Source organism: Rhea pennata, chromosome 2, assembly GCF_028389875.1.
Source record: "Rhea pennata isolate bPtePen1 chromosome 2, bPtePen1.pri, whole genome shotgun sequence".
Classification (NCBI taxonomy): domain Eukaryota; kingdom Metazoa; phylum Chordata; class Aves; order Rheiformes; family Rheidae; genus Rhea; species Rhea pennata.
Window position 1 is genome coordinate 35,322,509 of NC_084664.1, and position 20,342 is coordinate 35,342,850.

General features: G+C 41.5%; 1 non-coding gene across 1 annotated transcript; it reads left to right on the top strand.

Annotated features, from left to right (window-relative positions):
- The first annotated feature begins 19,825 nt into the window (after positions 1 to 19,825).
- TRNAS-GCU (transfer RNA serine (anticodon GCU)) lies at positions 19,826 to 19,907 on the top strand. The gene has a single exon. It is a non-coding gene; the product is annotated as a tRNA-Ser (tRNA).
- Positions 19,908 to 20,342: the final 435 nt, after the last annotated feature.

Sequence of the window (20,342 nt, forward strand, 5' to 3'; positions counted from 1 at the left end):
GAAACAAAACAGAGGTGGCTATTTGCCTCACTGTCGTATGAACAAAACTTGATTATGAGATGTTCGTCATTAGGACTTTTCTGCTTATTTTGAGGATCCATGTATGACTGTATGATCCATGGGGACTGTATGGCATGCTAAGTTCCTGGTTTTGAACCCAGCATCCCTAGGAAGCCAGAGCTTGAGCACTGAGATAACCTCATCATTCTTCACATGTTGGCCATCAACCATTTTAATGATAATATAAGTATGGATTTTGAAGGTTGAACCTGAGACTAATATGGAAATAGTCAGAGAAATTTATTGATTGGAGTAGTGAACACATCCAACTGGTCTTCTGACTAAAATTATTTTGAGATTTATTAGAGTTGAAACATGGGGACTTATTTTGAATTAAATTCAGATTCATTTCTGAATGGAGTTTGAAGCAAAAGACATTGAAATACTTTGCATAAATCCATTTAACCCTTACATTCTTCTTGCTCTCTTTGATTCATTTTTATTGAATCTCTCATTTCCACTCTGTTGTATCCTTTCCCAGATGGAAATCCTAGTGTCAGGTTTGGATGCCTGTGATATTTCTGATGCCCTTCTCTCATGATTGTCCTGTCTGTGGTGGATTGACCAGAACTGCAAACAGTAATCAAGATGTGAGCACATTAGTAGTTTACAGAGCATTGCAACGATGGTTTTTGTCTTGTTCTGAGTTCCATTCCTAGTAATTGCTCACTTTCTATATGCCTTCTGAGTACTCAGGTATTGGAAGACACGAACTAGTCACTGCACTTGTCTTTCACACAAGATCACTTGTCTGAAGGTTGCAGTATCTTCATATTGAACAACAAATTCAGAGAAACCCAAGAAATTTAGAGTACACCAGCTTAGTAAATTAGAAGCTAACAGAGCTATCCTGGAAGTCTTCAAACAAGGAAAATGTGAATCTATGATACTCACTAAAAAATTTTGACTGTAAAGGTATAATGCCATTATCAGTCTTAGGTGGAATTTATCTCCTTCGATAAAAAGGTTTGCATACTGGGGCAAACAAATAGAAACCTGATAGGAAAACAGTTCAGAGTGATTTCCTCCCAGGTAGATGCAACTTGTCAAATCTTGGAGATCTGGCATGTACCATACCATGTGCAAATGGCTGGTGGACCAAGATCATTTCTGTCCCATCATCATAAAGAATTCTTCATTGCTGATAAAGCAGAGAATATGCTTAATGAAGTATTTGCTGCAAGCTGACAGGAGTATTGGTAATGAATAGAGAGAAAATGGAATGATCATAGGCAGAATTGGCAAGGAGAAGACTGGCTATTAGGCAGAGGGAAATAGAGTGTAGCTGAGCATTCACTTTGGCCAGCTGGTGAGAACAGAAAGGGAGCACAAGGAAGTAGTAAAATGAAAAGCTCAGGCAGGCCAGAGTTTGTTGTAGAAACCCAACTCACTCTTGAAGGAATAGACATTAAAAAAAAAGCCCAACCCTGCCAACATTGCACATTAGTGGTAAGATGGTAAGACAAAGAAACTCTGTTGGTCTAAATTATGGAAGCAAGAGCAGAGAAGTAAGTTTCTCTAGGAAGAGAAATCAAATAGCAGAGGAAAAAATAATGTATGAGAAATAATAAAAAAAAAGTGAATTAATTTTCCCTGACTCCTTCTATTTTTTTACAAAAAAAAATGGCCCTGTATTTGCACTGTTTTGTATTCTCTTATCACTTACAAAAAATGCATTTAAAGTTCTGCTCAACAGATAGCAATCTGCATCAGCATAAGCAGCCAAGTATTTAAGAAATGATTGTGTTTCCCTTTTTGATACAAAGTACCAATCCATCCCTCCAACAAGCTTTGCTTCCCAGAAAGTCCGTCAGCCTGTTGCCAAAATTACTGAAAATGGAAGCAATTGTAAATTTCAGATTTTTCAACATTTTTCTGTAATGAGAAGCTCTACTGAGACTGATGGAAGCCTTGTTCAGCTAAAGATGAGCATACTTCACAACTATAAACTCTTCCTAATTCTTGGAAGATAAGACTTATTCTTCTTCGGGAATGATGTTTGCTTGCTTGTGGGATTTCATCATTTAATTTTATAAAAATATGCCTCATGTTAATTTGTGTTATTTGACTGAAGGAATCCACACGCTCTAATCCTGCTTGTTACCAGTTTGAAGGGGTGGGGTGGGGTATGTGTGTGTAGATGCATGAAACAAAATGGATTATGAATTTGAAAATTGCCAATTATGTTGCATCACACAGCTCAGAGCACTGGCACAATAATGAACTGCAATCCAGATTTTTCAGCTTAAATGGCTTTACATTCAAGCAAGCAAATTAACCATAAAATAAAGGGGGGGGGACAAAATATCCCAAGAAAGAATGAACTGCAGATAATAAGCACCAATCTGGTGTTGAATGCAGCCCAAGATACCAATTGTTTTAAGTCACGACAAAGACAGCTGAATGCTCATCTTGTGGATATAGAGCATGGATGATTGCTTGCCATGAGTATCTTCTCTCACAAATAACAGTTTTTTTGCTCTTAATTTTCTGCTAAATTGGAAGCTAACTGCTTCCCACATTGTCGTCGGAGCACCTGCAGCTGTGCTGGATTTCTGCGCACCATTTCTTTTAGGTAAAACAGCACTCCACTTCCTTGAGCTCATCATTATGTTTATGTCTTCCTTTCATTGCACTGCCGCACTAATGATTCAGGCAGGCTGGTCAGTCATTAAGTGACAAGCAAATGATACCATATGCAACGTGTGACTAATCGGTCTGAACAAATGAAATCACAGACTTGCTTTTCCCATCATTCATTTCACAAACAGTAGCAATGTGGTGCACAGCAGGTAGTTCAGTTAAAACCAGCCTTGTAAAACAAATTTCCTGCAGCCGTTTAAGTGCGCTGTGACGGATTCGATGCTTTAGCTAGCAGACGGTGCCCAGGGGAGCTAAGGATGGTTTGGGCAAAGGGAAGTAGGGAGGAGGAGAAATGCTCCATACATACATTACAGTAATTAAAAGCTTAGTTATCTTATTGGTTTGGGCATTTTGTTTGTATGGATCTCAGAAATGATTACTGGATTGCCAATCCCAAAACATACATCACATACACAATGCTCATCAAGAGAAATACACAGCTCTTTAAATAAAGTTCCCCAAATATGCATATTTTATGCAGATCTAAGCAAAATTATCTCTGATAGCTATGGTGAGAAAAGGTACACATGGAAAAGTAGATACCTAAATCTCTCCTTTCTGTGTACCCAAAATGCCGTTCACTTGTTTTAATGAAATATTTTTCCCAGTAAGGAGCAAAAACAAATACTAGTAATAAACACTAGTATAAAAATTATTTGCTTATGTCCAGTAAAGTCAAAGCAACACAAATAATTCTATTTACTACCTTATGAAATTTGTTAATATTAATTAAAGTCCCTGAGGAGCTAAAGACCTTTCCTGACTGATTAGTTATCTGTTTTACTTTTGTCATGGTTGTTTAAAAGCTCAGATCTACACACAGCTGGTATCTGATTGATAACATAAAAAAGGACCTTTGTGTTTATTATATTAACTTCTTCAGCACATGCATAAGGACCTTCTGTGCCAGAAGAACATTCCCTTTCCTCAAAACTGTTCTATGAAGCTGAAAGAATTATAAGAACAAAAATAAGTCAATCCAGTCTAATTTTCTTAAAGTAAATAAGCAAATAAATTGTAAAGGCATGGTGAACACATTCACTTAACCCTAATCAAGATTTTGAGAAGTTACAGTCGTAGTTAATGAAGAGACGCAGAAAAAGATTTCTTCAATTGCTCACGTATCAGTTAGGAGTCTAGACAAGAAAGAATTAGAATCATTCATCCACCAGCATAAATATCATGCTGTAGCTATTTCTCAAACCTAGTGGAAATATTTGCATAATTAGAGTCTGGAAATCAATTGTTAACACGGGTGAAAGAGGCAAAGGCTATCCCATTTTGACTCTCTTTGTCAAAAGTGCTTTATGAGTTTCTGAATCATTGACAATTCGGAGGCAGAGGATCGTGAATACTTACAGATCAATTTGCTAATAGATAAAAACACCAAACAGGAGCAAGTTGTACTTTTTGCAAATCCTAGAAGACGACCATCTTCCACAACATCCTTCTGTTGCAAAGAAAGTGCAATGTTATGGTCATGGATACAGAGTAGTAGGGGTTGTTTGTGAAACGGGTACAGGCAAGTAATATGCTTTTCGATACGACCAAATATACCGTTTAAATCCAGAAACCAAATACGCAACATATCTTTACTGAATGGGATCTGCTCCTGCCACAAACTGACTTAGGGCAAAAACTAGGAGTCCTGGTGAAGGTGAGCAGGTGAGATGTACATGACCTCTCAGCACAGCACCATTGCCAAGAGGCTGATGTGACCTTTGTATACATCAAGAAAGGACTGTCATGTAGCTGTAGAGGTTATATTCTGTTTTTCTTACAGAAATGCTACCTGCAGTTCTACTTCCCAGAATTCAAAATCTGCACTGACATATCTGGAGAGGTCAAAAAGTGCCCTACAGTCGGATTTGTCTTATAGTTAAACAGTCAAGAGAGCACAATAGAAAGAACAAATCAGATACAAAATTAAGGTGTTGGCAGAACTTCTAAATACCTATAGGAGAACTATAAAAACAGTCAAGAATGGATGAGATCAAAAGTCTATTCAGCCACATATCCTTTTTTCTAGCAACACCAAAAATGGATACTTCAGGAAAAGAGTGTAAGACAAAGCAAACAGGTACAATATTTCCGTCTATTTTCCCAGCCCTGAATATTTTTACTTCAGGGACTTCTTGAGCCTTGTGCGGCTTCTATCCATTTAACAGTCACTGGTGGATTTCTCTTCCATGAACTTGTCCAGCCTCCTGCAGAACTGTGATAATATAGGGCTTTCCAAACTAGTAACCAAAGATAATAATAAGATGTCAAAGTTGGAAGTGGAAGATCTACACATTTAGATTTAGATTTAGTATCACTAACAAATCTTACATCAATTTGACTGATTTTCTGTAAATGATTCTATAGTTGCTATAGTTTAAAGGGCAACTGATATGGCATGTGCTGTTCCAGATGCCAGATAAAATGATCACAAAATCCAGCCAATGGCCTTTAATCCATTAATTTTACAGTGATGAGTTACCTTGCTATCATTCTAAAGAAATTAAAAGTACTATGCCTTCAGCAGCATACATTACTATATACCTAAGAGCACCAAAGGGACCCTTTCTTTGTATTATATAGTATTATTATAACATCTCTAGTCCCCACAGGAGCTAAAGATGTATTGATTAGGTATTTTTATTAATGTCGTCTTGGAACTACAATTTCCACATGCTGCACAGTAGTATTTTCTTAGCAGTGTGAAAAGCTCTAGTTTGCAAAGATGCCCTTTAGGAATTAAACATTGCTGGAACGTATTTTTTTCCCCATTCTTTTTTTAAGTTGCTATAATAGTGAGGAAAACATATACTGACTGTTTCCATCACAAGGTTCCCCCTCCCCCCCATAACATGAGCTTCAGAGGAAGTTGCAGAACACATTAACAATCTATCTGTTCCCTACTTTGCAGCTCTAAAGAATATTTTAAACCTCTTATAGAGTGAAAGAAGAGAGAATGATAAAGTGGGACAACACAGGGTAAAAGAATCCATAGCTACTGCAAACTAAAAATCGATGCAAAGATACTTAGTGCCTTTTATTTCTTTCTCTCTTTTTCTTTAAATACTGCTATTAAAAAAGGGGGGATTACAAAGGAAGATGCCCCCCATGGTTTTCTGTCAGATACTATCTTATTTGTATATACTTTTTGTAGTTTAATTACTCCCTTTGTTGTTTTCTTCTTTTTGGTTAAAGGACAAGTCTCCAGATTGCTCTGTGATCTTTGTATCTATGCAGATTAGATTTGGAAATTAAGGAAACTTGCATCAGCTACATAATTAAGTACATAAAGAGGTCTGCCACACTTTTTTTATTATTACTCACAACACATAAAACATGGTACATTTGGGGTTTGCAGGGTTTCAGTTTAGAGAAATATTTTCTGGGAAAGCCCTACTAAATCAAGTTGTGTAAGTAATAAATTACAGTTTCAATAGAAAAGCTTTCAATCTTTTCAGTCTCACGTCTCCTGACCATTTGGCATTTTGCCTCAGCCCTTTCAGCCGCTTTAATGAAATATGTAACTATTATTACTTATGATTGGCTTTGTACCACCACATTGGTGTGTGCGGTACAAAACTGAGGCATTTTCTGGCTTGGAAAGGTTATGAGCAAGAGGATGAAAAGATGAAAACTGCAGCCCCCGCAAAGGTTTTTAGGGAGGATTCGAATTCAGAGTATCTATGGTACAGTTTGTCAGGGAGTTACTAATGGACTAACCTGCAAAACATTAAAAGGGGAAGTCACAGACTGAGTCACCTCTCCTAACACATGCTCTTTATTTACACAAAGAGGCTTAAGTTTGAAAATTATCCTGGGCATCAGAGAAATCTCCTCCTTTTATGGTGATTTGAACAGGAAACTTGGCTTGTGCATCCTCTATCCAGCCAGAAAAGTGCTTGAGTGAAATGGTGTCTTCCCCAAAATGAAAACAGGACATGTTAATAATCATGAGAAAGCTATTGCAAACATTGTCCCTTTAATTCTCAGCAGAAATGGAGCTGTAAAACTCTGTTATTCCTAATGTAACTGATGTAAAATTTATTCCTAATTCTTTACCCACTCTGGTCAAAGACACTATAGGATACAGTCTGGGTCCATACAAAGGAAATAGAGGTTTCCAGGCCAGCAGCATCTAAATATGAGCCAATAGCTATCCATCATAGCCTAATTTCATTTACTTTTCCCACTCATTTTGCCTTGCTCATACTCTAATTTGGGGCTATTTCACCAAACAGCTATTGAAAAGCTGACTTTCTATATCAACTCAGAAATGCCAGCTGTTTGTGCGGATACAACTGTCAACAGTGACAGTCCTTCTCCTCCAAAAACCCCCTCAAGTACCTCACATAATCTCAAGAGGGAAATGCAGAAATATTTTAGCAGAGACTCAAACCTCAGCCAGTCTCTGCCTCTGTCCAATGTACAGCTCAAATTTCTTCCACATCATGCCAAATGTCTCATCACATTTCCAAACCACTAAAAAAAAACCCAATGCTATACCCAAGAGATAAGCTTTCATCCTGGCTGCCATATGAAAAGGAGAAAAAAGGAATGGATCCACTAAGTAAGTGTATTTGCATTTCCATGAGGGTTATGCAGAGCTCTATTATTTCATAATTTCTATGTGTAGCACCAATAACTACATGAATTTTGAAAGCCTCAGAACATGATCTTAGAAATTAATAAAAATTAATTTGCAAATACATTTGTGTTTAGTTTCTGTCTAAAAAATTGCTCCTTGTTTGCAGTTTTATTGGGAAAGTACCAAGATTTAATATGCATGTGTGGTCTTTCTTCGTCTTAAAGATGACTTTAAATATGTGTATGAAAATGCTTCCTGCTGGCTGTTTAGCAGAAGACCGAGTTCCCTTTCCATCCCACGTTCTACTGCTCTGCATTCTCCTCAGTCTTTCCTCATTCTCCTCAGTCTCCCCTGTTTTCCTTAAACTCTCCTTGCACTACTAAAGTCAATCCCCAATTTTACCCAGGCAGTCTCTTCATTCAGTAGACCACTAGCAGTTCTTCAAATGGTTGTTCGCTATTCACAGAATAATGTGTTTAACAAAGAAATAAGTATTCACCATCTCCATGTTTTTGTCATGATGGGTTGGAAGAAAAGGGAAAGAGTGTTTTTTACAAAATAAATTGCATTTTGCTAATGCAAACCTGACTTCAGCCTTGTTGGCAACACTGAAATTTGAAGCCATATTTTTTAAGGAAATTATGTCCACATACACATAAAAGGTAGTGTTATTGCCTAGCTTTAACCACAGTATTCAATATCACAGCTATTTATTAAAATAGAATTACTGGAAGCAAGAATAAGAAAATCATCTAAAAATTTTTTTTAAAACTGCTGAAAGTGCTTGAGAGCCTCATGGGTTCCCACAGAATATCCTGAAAACTCTGCATAAAGCTATTGTTTCAGAGAGACGTGAATGGCAGCACCATGCAAATGGGGAAGGAAAAGAAAAAAAAATCAGTAAGAGCGCACTAGGCAAGCCCCTAAAGCAGGGGAAGGGCGCCCGGACGGCTGCCCAGCCAGTTCAGCGGAGAGCTCGGGCACAGGAGACAAGCAGAGCCCCGCTAAGTAATTCAGGGCAGAAAGCACTTGCATTTGTCACTGCTCAAAGAAGCAGTTAATCCCAGTAATTTTAACTCTCTGATTTACTAGTAAATAATCATCTAATTTATGGAACTGACAGTCTTCTTTACCAAACTTTCTATGCTATGTAAAAGATTAGTTGTGGCACATTATGAGAAGAAAGCCCTTGTTTAATTTGATTCTTTTGTCCTTTAAAAATGTATACGTGTATATACATGTGTATGTGTGTGTATATATATATATATATATATAGTGCACAGTGGTGTGAAATTGAGAACTGAAATTCAGGTTCTTATTTCAAATCATCTAATTGATAAAAATCAATTGTCTCTATTTAAAAAATAACTTTACCTGAACAGTGCTACCTCCTCCTACTGCCAGGGTTTGATATTTGTAGAGTACGAGGTGGTTGGATCAGAACTGTGTAATAACATCCATATCATATCATCCATATCATGGAAAATAAATCAGGAGAAGCTGCTCAGTTTTCAGTGTTCTCTACAAACATTGCTCCTCACGCTGCCTGGAAGTGGGCAGAGGGTCTGACAGGCGATTCCAAAAAGAGAATCCCCTCCAAAAGTCGGAGATTGCAGCAAGGCATCTCTTTTCATTTCCTTCCCCTTAGGAAATTCATTCTCGCCCCTCTCGCCTAAAAAATAAATACCCTCTCTTTCTTCCTCTCCTGACACCCGCTAATTAACACCCTTTTCTCGGTGACGCGGGGCGCTGCGGGTTGCGTGCGCGGCTGGATTCCTGCCCCCGCAGAGCTCCAGCACCCTGCGGAGCACCAACAAAAAGCCCCGCGCGGAGCCTGACCCAACTGCTCCCCGACGAACAGCCGACCCTTTCCTCCTTTCCTCGTTAAGACTAGAGACGTAGAGGTACCTGCGTGTGCTGGATTGGGAGCGGGAAGAGACACACATCTGCACGCAAATACAGAGTGCCGGGAGAGGCGGCAGGGTACCGCGGCCCGGAGAATTGGCAGTGCTGCACTCAGCTGAGTTACACCGAAAAGATCCTTAGTATATACAATGGAGCTTGAGCTGCTGGTTTAGCCCACTTGGAAAAAAAAGAAGCTCTGACTACCCTGGATAAACGTGTACACACTATGGTCTGAACTTTATGATGGCAAAAAAATTATATTAACGGAGCAGAACTTCCCCTACCATTCTGGTGCCTGCTGAGCTCTATGTAGAAGAGCTGCATTATGACAGGTGTCTTCACAGAATTATACATAGTGCATTCCCATTATACAGCCACTACATATTATAAATACATAATATATATACTACAGTGTCTACATTATATAATATTATGTGTTTATATATCGTATAATACGTATTTGATATACTAATATAATACATGTAACTATATATACAATGTACAATTATACAATATATATAATACAAGTATATATGGGGTGCATTCACCCTGTCACATTCTGTAGGCAGTTGCTTAAGTACTAAACCCCTGGTTTAATGTCATGCTATCGTGTAACTACTGTGCAGAATGCAAAGAAATCTGGTTAAATCTCCACTGAGTCAGATCTCTTCATGTTCTTGCAGTAGTACAGCAAAGTTAAGGACTATCATGATGCCTTTTAGTAAAACAGAGGCCGTAAAGGACCTATCTCAGGACACAGTACTGCAGCTGAAGAACTGATCTATAGTAAAAACACTGGGCTGAGGCTCAGGATGCAGCTGTTCAGCTACTAACTCTATGATATGCTGTAAGGATGCTTTGAGACACATCAGTTAAGGCTCATGCAAATAAAAGGCTCAGATGCTTAGAAGTTAGGCCTTGAATCCAGAATCTATACTGGTTGTCACCTTGGCTTCCTACACAGTGTGTCAGGAGTGTCAGGCACTGCAGAATGGCAGAAATCCAGAAAAATGTGCACGTTGATCACTGAGTAAATCAGAATTAGCTAGGAAGATGCACATCTCAAACACTGCTCCTGTGGCTCTGAGGCAGGGCCGTCACACACACGCACGGTACTAAAGAGCTAGTGCTACCGCCATCACAAATTGCCATCAGCACCTTGAGAATCTAGTGGCCAGAGGAACAAAACAGGATACTTGGGTTGTATTTCCTCCTCAGCAGGAAGGAGGTTAGAGTCGTATCTCCCACCTCCTTGTAGCTTGCCTGACCCTTGGGCTGAGTGACACCACTTCCCTTGATGTCACATCACCATACAGAAGGCAACACAAGATCTGCTGAGACAGGAAGGGAGTGAGCAATGAGCTTTGACTTTGTGGTCCAAGTCCCAGGGCACCAGCGGGGGCTCTGGAGTCATACAGTCTTGATCGCGTGTCCATGGGACTTCATGCATCTTAGATTGGAATAAATACAGGAACAGGACAAGGACCAAAACTCAGGCTCCCCTTGCCCCCTCCACCACACAGCCAAATGCCTTTCAAGGATGCAGAGTTTGGCTCCCTCTTGTGCTCTGCCCTTTTAACAAATTAATCTGGTAAATAGTATACGGTGGAATAACATTAACAGGTGGGCTACAAATGCCTCTAGCCTAGGGCTGGGGCCCTCTTCTGTGCTGTGAGCTTCAAATCATTCAGCATGCTTTTGAATAGAAAGAAAGTCAAATAGGAAAGTGGAAAGGGCTTTAACTTTTTCTTTTCTTTTTCCTTTTTTTAATGGAGGACTTCCCATTACGGCCAAACTGCAGCTTGTGACCTATTAATCTGGGATGCATTTGTGCAGCCACCTCTGTAGCAATGCCTGTTTCAGTCATTGCTCGAACAGCTCTCTGCCACCATATAGATTAGAAACCTCCAATGACACAAGCCTAAATGATAAGATATGACATTTCTACTGTTTTACAGAAGGTGTCATTGTTGCGCTGTTCTGGTTGACAAATTCCTCACACAAGCATTCAGCACTAAATGCAGTGAGTCACATCAGAAAATGAATCTTCTTTCTTTTCATTCAGCTACAGTTTATGCCATATTAAACTCAAGAATAAATGTTTCCTCTCACAGACTCTGATTAAATTTACAGACAAATATGATAGAGTACTTCTCCACTTTTCCTTCTAAACAAGATTAATCAAGTGTATGTAATCTCACAGAATATACCTTTAGCTTGTTGGTAATAACAGGAAATCTGCTTTAACCAGGTGCGCTGGAATCAGTTTGACACTGATTATAGCATCTGTTATCAGCAGTCTTTTGCTATGTCCAGCACGTTAATACTTGGGAGCGCTTTGAGACACGCACCTTGAGAGTACAAATGTTTCTGAGAACACATGTGGTCACATGAATGTGTCTAGCAACCATCAGGAACAGGCTGGCTATTCCTACTTGGAGATGGCAAATCGGTTAATCACGAATACGTCAAATATCATTCCTCTCTGAAGAATGCCCTGCCTCTGGATTACAGAATTTGAGCAGGGAAAATGTTAACTTATAAAAACAATGAGAGTCTAAAGTAGCTTCTGTAGTTGCTGAGTTGCCTTGGATGCCAAATGATCATGTCCTGCTATAACGGGTTTAATTGTCATGGCCCAAAGTCATCCTTGCCACCAGTGTTGCTATGGTGATATTTGATACGAAACATTTGTTCCAGCATTTTTGCGTCTTAGGCAAACTAAGATTTTGATGATGCCACTTCCTCAGCTCAAATTTTGCCATAGGTGCTTGCCTCATCACACACACAAATGATTTTGACTCTCCATGTGCTTTCAGCAAAGCAACTGAGAAGTCAAGGCATAGAAACAAGAGCAGAAACAGATGAAAACCACCTTTCCTAGATAGAAACGGGTCATTTAATACCAATCCTTGGTACCGAGTGAAAAAAGAAAAAGATTTGTTCAAGTTGTCTACTAGAACTAAGATCACTAATTTGCACCCAAAATAGGAAAACAATAGACATTGAGCCACATGGTTTTCAGATGTGGAACGTATCTGAGCTCTTTCCAGGATCGGAGGTATGCCTCTGTACTTTCTCAAAGTGTTTTTCTATAATATCACATGGCTCTCCCATATGAGGGTGAGCTGAGTGATAAAAGACGATCATCCATTCCTGGAATTACTTTGACTATGTGACAGGAGCTGAACTGCATTTCCTGTTCCCCGATAGTGAGACATGTCAGCATCAAAATACAAAGTCCTCGCTTAAGCACAGTAGCCTCTAGATGGCACTGTAAGATTCCTGTTCCACTCATCAACACTGAAAGCTAATTTAGAGGGGATTTTTTTCCCCCTCACACCTTCTACACAAAAAAGTGGGGGACAAAACGCTACCCAAACTTCAGTTCATATTCCTTCAGCTCACTTCCATGGCTTATTCTTGAAATCAAGGCAGGAAACTCAATCCACTTCCTTCCCAACCTACTCCAGCTAAAAATATCCTTTTATTGATTAAAAGCCAGTCCAATATGTCTCTGTAGTTAAGTACACTCGTACTATTCGTGTAGCAGCAGTTCTGCCTCACATTGATGGCCATTCTGTTATACTCAAGTTGTCTTGCCTTGCAACACAATGTATTTAGGAAGTCTGTGGCTCCTTAGGCTTAGGGAATCCTAAACCACTTTCCTAACACTCCTCAAGTGAGCTTCAGAAAAGCTGCTGTAAGTTAGGCAAGCATTGGTCCTTACAATGAAAAATATCTACAACAGAGATAAGACTAATGCTAAACTTCTGCTCCCCTAAGCTGCTGTCCTCTTCATACTACAGCTGAGGAAAAAACAGGCAAGCAAGCAAGCAAAACAGTAGGTATTTAAAATGCCACTGACTTTTTTTGGTAGTAATCAGTTAGGAATTAGACAGCAATAACATTAGGATACCAGTGTCACATACGGGTGTCACAAATTATCAGTCTCCTGCATAAGACACTAAGAGACAATTCAGCCTTTTTGTACACTGTGCAAGATGGGAAAAAGGCATGAGGAAAGGACCTCTATGTGGAACCAAGGGACATCAGTGGAAATGCCCTGCTTGCAATGACATAAGCATGTGGTCAAAGCAGGAACTACATCATGAGCCCAGACCAATGCCTTGCTAACACCACCAGTCATTAAATGACCAGGAGGAAAAGCAAGGTGTACTAACGGTACTTTGTTCAAATGCACCCACATCATGATTCCTATGACTGACAAAATTTCCTCCAGGCAAGTGCAATGCAACGCATCATTGCCCAAGGGTTGGTTTCCTGACAGTGGCAGATCTCCTCTGAGTTCCTTCACAGGCATATAATTATTTCTGAGGCTTTCACTCCTCTTTCAGATTGGTTGAAAGCATCCAAAGTACCCAGAAAGCTAATGAGAGACAAGACAGGGCAATCAAATGAGCCACTTTTCTTTAGAAATGAGGTTAAAAATGCTTCTTCTTTAGCTTCAACTTTATCAGCAGCAAGTTCTTGCTCCTACAAGTACAATTTTTTACTCCAGATGTGATGTTTATCATAAAGGAGAAGAAAAGCTTAAAAGCAGAATTTAGTCTCATAGTTCCCTCTTCCGCCTGTCAACTGATGGTATGATAATGTACAGAAGACAAGACATGATTTTAGAAGGACAGTTACCTGTTTATTTGGTCACTGTATGCTCTCACTAGCACTGAACATGAGATCTGGCAAGTTAGGAATACTAAAAAGTTTTCCGAGGTAGTCCCCATTTTCCACCAGAGAGATTTATAGCAAAAAATGAACGCAATAAACTAAATACTAATAAGGCCAAAACCAGTAAGATCTGATTACTATTCTGGCAGAGTAGGAGACTAAGGGAATAAACTAATACTAATGGTAAGCCATTGAGAAAGACATCAAAGGGCAGACTGGGAAAGTTCCTACTTGTAACAAGTGAGAAGGCTCATGCAAGCAAAACAGCCCCTGGAAAGAGGAGGTTCCTTGTCTGCCGAAACAGGCCACTTGGAGGAGCATGAGAAGGTGCTCTGCTCTACTCCAGCTCCCAAAATGTTCCCCTCCCTTTCTCTCTCTCTGTGGATGGGTTTATCCAGCCCTGTGCATGTTGCTTTATTTTCACTCATAAAATAATTTCAGTTTCCAGAGGCTCTTTATGGAGTGCATTTCCTGAGCAACAGCTTCATCCAGAACATCAGCCAGCCGCAAGAAACAGGAGCAGGCTTCGGAGAAGGAGTAGCCATTGCAAGTTCACCGGCTAGGTCAGACGCTGCGGTTGAGAAAGGAGTTTCTAATCCAGAGGGGAAGATTTTCCAAGTCATGCCAGTTCCCTTGAAAGAAAGAATTAAAAGCCTCAAAGTGCACAGTGTAAACAGCCAGCGCAAGTGACACCACGAGACCCAGCGTCTGCGCTAAGCAGAAAATTGAACAACTGGCTGGAGACAGCGAGGCCATGCACTGCCAGCCGGGGAGGAGCAGCGCCTAACGCGCCGGGCTCGGCCACGCTCAGGCTCGCGTTTGTCTTTGCTGTGCTCTTGCCTGTTTTGCTTTCATTGACTTTTGTTCGCTTTATAATTGGTTTAGTGAGCGGGCACGAGAGAAGCGCCAATGGTCTGGAAATGCTCGAGGCCAGCTGAAAAGCAATCTGGAATCTATCCCTAGCTCTGTGCGGCCTTGGCCAAGTCCCTTTTGCTCGCTGTTTTTTTTAGATTTCTTCATCTGTGAGATAGGGATACTAACATCTCTCTGTATGGTAGTGAGTGAGAGAATTTAAGTATTTAGTGTGTTTAATGTGCTTTCAGATACCTGTAAGTGCCACTAAAGGAACAAGCTTTATTAACATTTCTTTTAGTTGTTGTTCACAAGCACCCCTCCTCATGAGTCCAGGGAAGAGCAAACGTGAGCAGTCCCTGATACCACCCCATACTCATCAGGGACTGTCACTGTGACCACAGCCACCATACCGCAGTCCCTGGGGAGATCCCCTAATGAGCTGCATGTTTTAGGCCCCAGGCAAGATAAATTATAATTTGCAAGTTGTGGGTGTATCTGAAATATGAGTTTTATTAGGTAGGAGGGTTTTGCCTTGGGTCGGAACACTCAAAAGCATCGACACAGCACTGGGAATGACTGATCGGGGCGGGGGGGGTCTTCCTAATCCCAGCTCATAGCTGAAGCCAGTTTACCATGGAAATATTTCCTAATGAGATACATATTAGCTGTTTGGAGCTTTTTGCCAAGTTTTCACGATTTATCAAACAGCTACAGCTTAAGCAAGTATTCAACTTTGGTTTTGGATGCCACTTTATAAACATACGATATGAATACAGAGAATTCACTTTAAAGAATTCATAGTCCTCCTGCTTTCCCAAGTTATTAAAAAAAGATGATTAGTTTTGACTTTTCTAAAGTCTCTAGGACCTGCAGCTGTCACTGACCAATGGGAGAAATGCTCAGCCTTTCTGAATTTTACTCCTTTTGGTACTTAGTGGATTATAAACTAGCATATTATAAAACAACTGACTCCCAAATGTGCCACTAGCTAATATATTTAGAGCTTATATACTTGAAGCTGCTGTAGCAGCTCCTCTGTGACACCATGTGCCAGCTACAGCTGGCTGGCCCCATCTGCAGCCTGTCCTTTACGCAGCTGTGCACGCAGGGCTCCTCCAGAAGCAAGGAAATCGGGGCTCAGAGTAAAGAGGCGACGACCCACCACGGCACAGGGAGAGCAGGCTGGCTCCGCGGCACCTTCCCCAGCCGCAGCAGTGCCCTGGGCCCGCGCTGCGGTACGCAGCCCCGCGCAGCCCTGCTTCGCCCTCCGAGGACAGCGACACCGGAGCGATTCAAAATCAGGAGCAACCTGATTTCTCTGTTTGTGCCAGGTCAGTGTTTGGAATCGGAGCCAGCACTGCGGAGGCGGTGCAGCTCCCCGCCTTTTCAAGGGTCGGATGAACAGAAGTGTGAGCTGCCACAAACGCGGCGAGGAACACGCATAGCGCACCACCTTCCAGAGCAAACCCATTCCTGGGGTTCATGCTACTTTGATTAGACACTCGATGAAGTGCCATTAACTCAGCAGGCAGGGGACTTGCTCTCTTCTGCCAGCCTTACCCAGACGGCTCTGCTGGGTTGAGTGTGAGCGAATGCCTGAACTGCAGCATCCAGCCCCGGCTGCATGGCTTCTAGTGTATCAGAAGGCAACAGTCCTTGCTCCCATTAGCCTCCATTCTAGGTGAATCTGCACTTTCATCATAAAACCTGAAAAACAAATCCATGGGGAAATGTGCACAAAAAGGCTGAACATATAATCCCATCAGTCCACTTAAATGAAAAGCCAAGTAAAAAAAATCTAATAAACTCGGGTCACTAGACCACACAGGCTGCAGAGGAGCTGCATTGGTCCTTGTAGTCCCTTGAGGTCGCGTAGGCAGTTTTGATGCAGTAAAGTGGCATGCCAGACACACATGATTTCGCCACTAGATGTCAATGGCATCTGAACTTTTAAAAAGAAAGGTTTTGGTAAGAACAACTGAGCTGCTGGGAAAGTTTGCTTTAGCCTGCAGCAGTTTTTGCTGGAAACTACTTGTTGCAGGCACCATGGCTTCTTCAGGGTGTTAGAAAATATGGATGTGCAAGTGCTGTCCCTGAGTTTTGAACAGCCCCATGACTTTTCTGCAGATTCTGCACGTTATTTCTTCCTAACAGTTCTCCCCAAGGTTGCTATTCTGGAGTTGTTCAAATCATTCCCAGTCACATCCTCTTCCACTCTAGCAGCTCCTACCATCACGTGGGCTTCTACTTGGATTTTCATGGTGGCCTCTAACAAATAGTGTAACCTGAAGGTAGTGAGACTACGTGGCCACAGCCTTGAGCCGAGGTTGATGCTTGTGACATCAGCCACCATACCTGGAGCATGATGAGGTAGCCAACATCTGGCAGCTCTGCTTGGTCCTCCTCTGGAGCTGCACCATGAAAGGAGATACTGGCCATGTATTAAGACCAACATCAGCATCAAATAAAGCACTTTGCAGTTATTTGATGCCTTAGAGTGTATGAAATTGGATTCAGTTTTGTAGTGTAGCCAAGGACTTAATAGGAAAACTGGCATTTGTGCATTGGGATTTTTTAAAACTCAACCAAAATCAATAGAAAGGCAATTTAATTTAACACAACCTTTTTGAAAGAAAGGGGAGAGACACCTTTACGATAGCAGATGGGCTTGTTTTGATGAAAATTTTCCAAGCTACTTGACATAATTTGAAAAACTCAAACATTGGAAATGTTTGCACTTTCAAATGACTTATTTATAGCTTAAGGATGGTCACCTCAAGCTACTGAGCTGAATTTCTGAAGGGAAGTTTGTTTGCAACATGGAGTAATATCACCCACTACCAGGCACATTTGCTTGGAGGCCAGCCAGCACAGGAATCCAGCCTGCACAGATTCAGTAACAGTTTATTGACTTATCAAGCAATACCAGTGTTCTCATAGCCTAAAAGAAGAATGAGAGCTCTCAGGTATTTGTCAAAAGCCAATATGACTTAGAAAGGAAGTGCTTGATGTGGGGTTTGCTGCCCCATTCTTTGTCATTTCTAGGGCTGAATCATCCCTATTTACATTTTCTGGTGAATTGCTGTGCAGTGAAGCACGGCTGTCTGTAGTACGGTGTGTTTCATGCCATCCGTCCCAGCTGGCGCTCCCTCTCTCAAGAGCCGCTTCCCACCAGGCTAAAGGGGCAAGTTCTGTTTCTGTCAGTTCTCCATGCTCTGCAATGCTCCTGTGTAACCCACTTCCCTCAGGAGGCAGCTCCACGCTCCAGCAGGGCTCAGTGGCAGGATTTGTCCTTGTTTGCAGTGCCATTTACTTCCTTATGCCTTACTTCCTTATTGCAGCTTACAAAGAGGCTGCTTGTCATGGTGACAGAGCTATAGCAGATGACCAAGAGTAACAAACCAAGCTGCTCAGGTTTTAGAAGCACAATTTTCTGCAAGACTTCAGGTATGAGACAGAAAACCTATTCCAAAGACCATACCGTCTAAAACATGTCTCCTTACAAAGGCCGTCATCTAAGATTTAGCTATTCATAGGACAGTGACTGTTCTTCACTGTGGTTTAGCTCATCTGGTTCTAACCAAAGACAACTTGCTCATTTTGCTTCTCTAAGCTTCCACCACTGAATCCACACTTTTATACTAGAGAGAGTCATCAGCAGGATGACACTGAGCACTAAAGCCAGTCCACAGTAGGAATCAGTCTTATTGACAACCAAAACTTGCACAGTCCACTTCTCCCTAAAGGGTGGCAACTGAAGCAGTCAAATATACCAGTACATTGAGTCAGAGCTGTATGGAGAACACAAAGCTTTCTCCTAGCCTGCTGGATTTATGGGATCCCTTGAATGTCTCTTCTCTCTTCTGCCCCCAAAACGAAAGCTTTCCTGGGTCTTATCTGCCTGATTTTTCCATGACTGTTGCCATTTCTCATCAGAGAGCTAAGGACAAGGATTGTTTCCACCCTAAGGATTCCCCCAGGAAAAGTGGCTATGGAAAGGGTCAGCAGCACCCTACAGAACAAAGGGACCTTCTAAGGCTATCAAGATGGTGCCCCTTTCCCTTCTTCAGTAATCTGCCTGGGATGGGGGAGGAATGAAAAAAAAAAAATATGTGCAAGCCCAGCCAGCTTCCAAATTGCACAAATTTGCAAGGAGCCTGAGATGATCTGTGCAAAGATCCTGGTGCCTAATGTGTAAGTGGTAGTATAGACCTCATAGCAGAACAGCCAGCTAAAACTACTTGCCAGAAACATCCTTCAAAGGTATTGTGCAAGGAGCTATGAAAATTAAGAGAACGTGTATAGGCTGTTTCATTCCCATCCCCTGCCGTTTGACGGGCTCTGAAAGGCTAATTCTCCTGGTCACTCTTGCGAGGCTTTCTGGACTTCTATAAGAGTTTTATGAAACCGAGCGACCTTCTTTCAGACAGGAGAAAATACGGAGCACACTTCTTGCCTTGCTTCAGGGATTGTGTATTGGGCCTATCTCTGCAAGTCTTCTCAGCTCTCCAGACTGTATTAACTGAACTGGATGGTTCCCTTAACTCTGATAAAATAACAGGTGTTTCACCATATTACTGTAGCTATTCGTGTGACAGGCTGTCATCTTATTCGCCAGTGTGAAATGGTAATCACTGTAGGAGTCCCATTCAAATAGTTCAAGCAAGAACGTCTTGAAGGGACACTATCTGGAGATGAGCTAGTGAGTATAGCAGCCTCTTCTTATGGCTCTTCTGGCACAGCTGGAGCTGTAAGAAGGCTATTTTCAACCCTACACACATGTTCCCTTTTGCAAATGGTCTTAAAGCATTATCACTGTATCTGCCTGTGACAACTTCTCTAAGCAAGGCCAACAGGATGGAAGGAAAGGCCTTCAGTGAAAAGTTAGCTGCTCATAGTGCAGCCATAGAGAGTTTGAACTAACCCAGTTGACTCTAACTGCCCCGGGTTAGGAAATGTTCTCCAGGTCTCCTGAGAAAAATCGTGGAGAGCTCCAAAGAAGGGACAGTGGTAAACAGCTGGGAGTGTAAAGTCTTTGGCCTGCACATTTGGATCTGGAAAAGATTCCCTAGCTGCGGCAGAAATGTGGACGAGGTGGCCGAGTGGTTAAGGCGATGGACTGCTAATCCATTGTGCTCTGCACGCATGGGTTCGAATCCCATCCTCGTCGGCAGCGTGGTGGCTTTTGAAACACAGGAAATTCCACCTGGAGAACCTCTTTACTGTGAGAGTGACAGAGCACTGGATCAGGTTGCCCAGAGAGGTTGTGGAGTCTCAGTCTCTGGAGATACTCGAAACCTGCCTGGATGCAATTCTGTCTAACATGCTCTAGGCAACCCGGCTTGGGGGGTGGACTAGGTGATCTCCAGAGGTCCCTTCCAACCTCAACCATTCTGTGAAATTATGTTTAAACATCAGTATACCTGCCTCACCAATTTGTGCTTGGGCTGGTTTAATTATTCCAGTGAAAATTCACCCTACCCAAACAATTACACTGGCACAAACGCCATGTGGATTAGGCTTGAGACTAAGCACCTAAAGGATTAAATAGTTGCTGTTTGTCAAGCACCTTGAACAAACATCATGCCCTAAGTACCAAGCATTA